The following is a 7,114-nucleotide window of genomic DNA, read 5'->3' as shown; positions in this document are numbered from 1 at the left end:
GATCCCCATTATGTTCTTGATCATTATCAAGGGCCAAGAACCATCTCTTTCCCTCCCACCTCCACAACAGAGCTCTGTCCTAGTCAGTCTTTTCTCCCAGCCTCACTCAAGTCCTGCATAAACAGCTTAGCTTCAGTTCCCTTGTTCTTCTGCTTCTCTTTTGACTTCTGTTTGGGCTAGGTGGTCTTTGGGTATGTCTGCTACTCCTAGTCCAAGTTCTCCAGTCCCCATCTAGCTAGGATTTGTGTCCATACAGTGCTAAGACTTCTCTTTACTGAGAGACAAGGCAGGAGCATCATTGTGCTGGGAGGCAGACGGGTGGTATCTGCAAGTTGTTTGATCTGTAGCCAACTGCAGAGGTGTTAAAAAGCTGTGGTTGGACTCGACGTGTGCCAGGCATCCGATGTGTGTTCCCTACTTATTTTTCCTTTTGGTTTTCAGGATCCTCTCCCCGAATGAATATCTGAAGTACTGCCTGCTTTTTATAGACAATTATAAGGTATGCTATAACTAACTTGTTCCACTGCTTTTAAGAATGTAAATGCAAAAATTACCATCCAACACAAAAGTGCCCTAAGGAGGCAGGGCAAAGGATGAGCGTGGCAGAAATGCACAGAGATAAATGTATTGTGATCCATCATCATATTCAGCATTTGGACAACAAAGACACATCCCAAAGCCTTTCAAAGCTAAGCAGAAGACAGAGGAAAGCAGATGGAGACACAGGGAAAAAGAGTAAACTACTCACCACATAGCTTATTTTCACATTACATTCAATGTATTTTATCCTTCTCCCAATTTTTTCAATATGCCACAGGCTTTGCGCATGACTGAATTGTTAGTATTTGTCTAAGCAGATCTATAAATTTTGACAGATGGGTAGCGGGCAGTTGGGGTTTCTCGCATCCAGGAAGGTGTAGGAGGTGGCTTTGGTTTTTGGCAGTTGGGACACTGAAAGTCTCAGTATTTGGGGAGGAATTCTCTTCCACATCCTGGCTGAAGGACTGTTCCTTCCATTTGCAACTAGTAATAAACAGGCATCTCAGTAATCCTTTGTACCATGCAGGTATCCTAACATGTTTTTCTCCCTGGGCAGGGTTTGGTGTTTGGCTTGGGCTTTTTTAATAAACCTCTTCTTAGCCAGGAAATTTTTTATGCACTTGCACACAAGTACAAGAATGATTGAGGGAGCAGGAGTTGTTCAGCCTGTAGAAGAGGCTCAGAGGTAACCCTCTCACTCTACAACCACATGAAAGAGGGGCCAGCCAGGTGGGGATTGGCCTCTTCTCCTAGGTAACAAGTGACAGGACAGCACATAGTTCCAGGTTGTGTCAGGGGAGGTTTTAGGCTGGACAATTTCTTCACAGAAAACGGTGATCAGACTTTGGAATGGGCTGCCCAGGGAGGTGGTGCAGCCAATAACCCTGGAAGTGTTTAAGGAAAGACTGGATGTGGCGCTCAGTGCCATGGTCTAGTTGCTATGGTGGTGTTCAGTCAAAGATCCCACTCAATAACCTCAGAGGCCTTTTGCCACCTCACAGATTCAGTGATTCCGTGGATATGTATGTAAAAGTTTACTGCTTACTCACGTTGTATATCTTGAATAACTTCTTGGTACGCTCTACGTAAAGGACATACCTACGCGTGCATGTTAATACAATCAAGAAGCCAAGACTGGTAGTTTAAAACTCAGCGCTTCAATTACACTTTTAGGATCCTAGCTACAAGAAAGCCAGTGTACCTGCTATCTCCACCAGTGCCAACCGCACCTGCCGGGAGCTCCAAGTTTCAAAGGTTGGACAGTCGTCGAGAGACGTGTTTGCTGGCCCAGCCTCGGATACACAGGAAGGCACACACTATCTCCAGCCGCCGCTCCCCGTCTCTGCAGCAGGAATCCGCATGTGACAGGTTCTTATCTCCCAGTACAAACCTCCACCCGGCTCCCTCACCCTGACGGCAAAGCGGGAATTCTCCAGCAGCCGCTCCCGCACGCCGCCCTCACACCAGGCAGCTCCCGCCGCCGCCCCTCCTCCGCCCCACCGGGGACACCCCCGGCTATCCCGGTCCCGCTCCCGTCGGGCTCTCGGGCCACCTTAAGAGCGCGCAGAGCCCCCGCACGCAGCGGCCGGGCGGCCCCTCCCCGCCCCGTGTCGCATCCAGCCAGGGAACGTGTGGCGGGCGGCGGGGCTGCCCGGGGCCAGGGGCGGCCGCAGCCCCTCACGGTGGGGGCGGGGAAGGACAGGCGTGTACCCCCACTGGAGGAGCGCGGCCGGCGGCGGCGGCAACAGCGACTCCGCCGGGGCGGGGGCGTCCGGCCAGGCCCTCCTTGGCTGCCCCCGGCCCGCGAGCGCCGCATTGCGCGTCGGCCATTGGCGGGCGGAGGCGGGGCTAGAGATCTCATTTGCTTTCGCACCCGTCCGTCAAGAAGGAGCTGGCGACGGAGGCGAACTTGACCCCCCGATTGGCCGTGAGGCCCGTGAGGAGGCGGGGCCAGGCGGGCAAGGGAGGAGCCGCTGCCATTGGTCAGCGCCGCGCGCGCCAGTCACATGAGTCACAAAGGACCGCGCGGGCCGCAGCCGAGGGCCGCTGGTCGCGGCGTGCGCGCGGGGGCCGCTTCCTGCGCGGGGCTCGGCGGCTTCCGGCCGGCCCGCCCCGCGGCCGCGGGCGGTGGCGCCCCCTCCCGCCTCCGCTCGGCGCATGCGTTTTGCGTGACGTCAGGGCGCGGGGGGGGGTGCGTCCCCCAGTGTCTGGGGCACGCGGGGAGCGGCGCCCGCAAAATGGCAGCGGGGGGTCCATATTGTGTGTGAGGGCAGCGCTCCTGCGCGCTGCTTGGCTGCGACTGGATGGAGCCACCGAGTCAGTGGTGTTGGAAAAGAACTGCGAGTCCCTCCTGTGACCGAGCACCACCATGGCACTGAGTGCCACATCCAGTGTTCTTTAAACATTTCCATAGATGGGGACTCTGCCACCTCCAAGGGAAGCTCGTTCCAAGGTCTAATCACCCTTTTGCTGAAAGTCATTCCGCCAAACTAAATTCGCCCAACCTAAACTTCCCCTGGCACGTCTCAAGACTAAGTCCTCTCATCTTGGAAGCCTTTAAACTTAATTTAGTTGCTTGCACAGTGGGTAGGACAGATTTCTCAGGGTGAAGTGTTTCCCCTCGCACTGCGCTTGGACTCCCAGCAGTGGGGTGTGTTTTGTCTTTCAACCATTCCTTGCCTGAGGAGTGCCAGCCAAACCCAAACCAGCCGTGCTCCAGAGGTTTAGTCACTGGGGAAAAACACTGGAATATTTTGGGTGGACAGAGCTCCTGTCTCTCGCTACCCACCAAAATGGTTTCCACATGGACTGTCCTGTCTCTTCCAGGCCCACCTCTGCTTTTGAATAGGGCCTGCAACAGTTCAGACTCTCCCTGAAATCCTCAGAAGTCCAAAACAGGGACATTGAGTGTGCTTGCAATACAAGGAGGCTTTGTTGAGACAAGGAAAGTCCCTGTGTTCATCCCTTAGGGACTGAATCTTGGGTCTTTGTTTCCTCCAAGACTCGGTGCAGGCTCCATGCCTACATCACGTAGCTGTGATAGTCACTTTTCAGGCTGCAGCTGCACTTTAATGTGCTTTGAAGCAGGTAGTTCTGTGAATTGCAGAACTAACAAAGCCTGGTTTTGGTCTTGTAATTGGATTCTTTGATGAGTGACAAGGCACAAGTTCTAACTGAAGCTTTTCCCCTAATTGGTGCATTTGTAATGTCTCTTTTCATTCTGGTTCTCTTAAGCCTTTTAAATCTTTAGTTTGTACTGTGACCTTTCCCTCTGCAAGGACAAAAATAAAGTCTGTCTCCTGTATTTGGTCTCTTATTTTCATGAACCCTACATGAGTTCTTGGTTTTTTAGATCTCTGCAAGGGACCTTCATTCTTCTTCTTTTCTCTTCATTCTTTTTAGCAGAGGTTTAAACCTGGCTCACCTGCTTTTCCCTTGATCTTTCAGACAGGCACAGTGGCTGTAGGTAGGCACGGGAACAGAATAGGGCTCATTCCCAAGGATCATGAGGGAGAGGGAGACTGCTCTTTCTGTGTCCCAAGGTCAAATGCCCTGTTTGAAAGAGAGATGTGCCAGTGTATCCTAGGTAAATGTTCTTGTTATTGAGCTTTGGATAATTGGAGGTAATTGGTTTTTAATGCCTTTTTTTCCCCTTGAAGCTTTGTGTGAATGATTGATTAAATATTCACGGAGAGAAAAATAGGTGAATTATAAACCTCTGTAAGTCTTCAGGACATTCAGGCAGTAGATGGGAGATAGCAGGGAGATACAAAGTGACAAATACTTGCTGCACAATGCTTAATTGTGTGTTCAGATTGTGGGGTGTCTGACAGAAAGCAGTGCAGTGAGGCAGGAGTCAGGATACAGATCTAACACAAACTGGGGAAAATAATTTAACCGTGATGTTCTTGGTCTGCCCCTGTCCTTCCTATCAGTTCCCTATGGCCAAGTTGTGAATGGGCCTCTGGGAACAATGTCATCTGGAAAAGTTGGTTGAGGAAGATCACATGGAGGAGTCTTGTTCTGGAGCTTGTGTTCAAACTGAAAAACCTGGAGGATGAAGTCGGAGCTGTCCGAGTCTGCACAAGCCTACACAATTCTAAGTAGTACTTAAATACAAACTCCTGTGTGATCTCAGTGCCTGTAAGGATAGAAAGGAGGTGGCCCCTGGGGAGGGGACTCCTGGCCATCATAGTCTGGCAGATCAGGGTGCCGAGGTCTTCACAAGTGTTTCCAGTGGCTTTGGGTCTGCTGTACTCTATTCTAGAAGATTTGGGTGAGACAAAGGCACTTTTTTAGGAAGAGAAAGGAGTGTCAGTGAATGAATTTGTTCTGCATACATTTTCAAGTCATACTGTTTTTCCTTCAGTGTAGAACAGCTAAAGAGTTTTCCATGAAAAAAAAATATTTCCATGATACTTGCACTTTCCTGACTCAAAAGATTTGCATAGTGTTACTATGATAAGAATTGTGAAGTACTCATGAGGGAAACATTTCAATGATTGGACAGACAGACAAATTGATATTGAAGGTCAAATTCTAGGGCCCCAAAGCTCACAGAGGTACTGTTACATGCTGTATTGCCACAGGCTCAATGAATACAAAGTACGGCAAATTTATAAAGTGATTTGCCTCTGAAATGCCTACATGAAAAGGTACCTTCTTAGGCAGCAATTAAGATGCTTAGGTGCATTTTGGCTAATTCAACTTGATAGGCTGAAGTAATTTTTCTGGTTTTCTTGCTTGTTAGCCCTGCAGAGTAAAAATAGCTCTGAGAGAGGAAGCTGGATGCTGCGCCTTCCATTTGAATTGACAAAATTGTATTCTAAGTTTTGGATGCTTATAGTGAACAAACCAAAAGATCAATTGGTAGCTGTCCTTAAAGGAAAACCCTGTTTTGTGCATCAAAGTTTGGGTCTTCATATTGGGCAATGCTGCCAGGAATGGAAAGCTGTGGACACATTCCCAGGACTGGCAGCTAGGAAAGCTCTGGCTGCCTGTAAGTGTGGACAGAAGTTGCTTGAAACAGTAAATGAAGAACCACCTGAAGTCACTTTTCAAAGAGCCAGTACACTTCACAAGCACTGAAGCACAGTGTGTCTGATTAACAGCCTATCTGCCACTTCAAAAGCAGATGGTGTGAAAATGCAGACAGGATATAAAGTTTGATCGCAATAACTCAAACTAATGAGCAGTTCGTGCCGTTGCCTTCTGACTGAGAAGCAGACATCAGAGTTAATAGTAAAAGATTAAAATCCTTAGAAGTGCTGGCGGATACCTATGATATCAGCAATAATAATAGTCTTGGATGACAAGCATTCCCGTGGATCAAAAGGAAAATAGGATACCTGTGTGACTTAACTTATAATTTCAGAGTCATGCAAGAGGTTCTTCAAAATTTACAGCAGGGAGAAGCTTGAATTTGCAGCATTTAATAATTAGGAGGGAAGATAGAACAGGGAGTTACAGAGCAAACAATTAAATGAATGAAAAGGATAAATGAGAATTTTCCTGGGTGTGAGAACCGGGAAGCCTGTGAAACAATTAGTGGATGTATTGGATCAAGGGGGGTTAAAGAGAACAATTGAGAAAAACCTTGTTTCTTCATATACACTTTCAGTTTTGAGACTTTTGTGTTCCTGTCCTGCATGCATTCTGTTTTCTACAGTGAAGCAGCTTTCAAAGACTGAGTTCATAATGAGAAATGTTGGATCAAACTGATAATTTTAAAAGATAATATGGTATACCTCCAAGAATTCCAGAGAATTTCAAGTGAGTAGTGATGGGGCTTCTTGGCTTCTTGGCTTAGGAAAATATATGGTCTGTCATGGAAAGCTGCCATGGTACCAGAGCTTCAGGGAACATAACACAGACTGTACCCACAATTTTGAAAAGGGTGCTAGGGATGAATCAGGGAAGTTGAATAGTGAAGCTTTTATCTGTTTCTTGAAAGCTGGTTGGAATGGTAATTAAAAATATGTCAAAACACCTGGAAGATTCTGATAACTGAGATTAATTCTTTAAGCAAAGAGTATCTCATAAATCCTCTGTTCAGTTTTCGGGATGCGTCAACAAAGAAGTTAATAAAAGAGAAACATTTAATCTGATATGTTTAGATTTTTTAAAGGCCTTTGAGACTGCTCCACAAAGGCAGAATCTTGATAGGGAAAAGGGATTACTAATGGAGGTCACTGTGGGGCCTTATCTTGTTTCATATTTGAATTCATGGCCTTGGCATACATAAAAAGAGCATTTGGATGAAATTTGCTGATGGCACAAGGACAGAATGATCAGGATGTTATAAATGAATACTGAAAGATGGATGAAATTAAATCTTGGATGAGATTCGAGTATGCAAAATTTACTACCATGGATATAAGGACTAATAACTTTTGTTCCTGGGAACTCACCAGCTGGAAATGAGAGAGGAGAAAAAAGGATCTTTGCATATCAGGTGGTCACACACCATGGACTGCTAAAAGGTAAATGGTATACAGAAAAATATCAAGATAATATTCTGTGTAAAAAGTCTCATAGAGAATATTGTGAATAATTCTGATCATTCATTCTCAAT

The sequence above is a fragment of the Pseudopodoces humilis genome, chromosome 2 (assembly GCF_049639895.1).
Source record: "Pseudopodoces humilis isolate 2021_Gansu_Grassland_sample_001 chromosome 2, ASM4963989v1, whole genome shotgun sequence".
NCBI lineage: Eukaryota > Metazoa > Chordata > Aves > Passeriformes > Paridae > Pseudopodoces > Pseudopodoces humilis.
Note: the sequence above shows the minus strand (reverse complement) of the source record.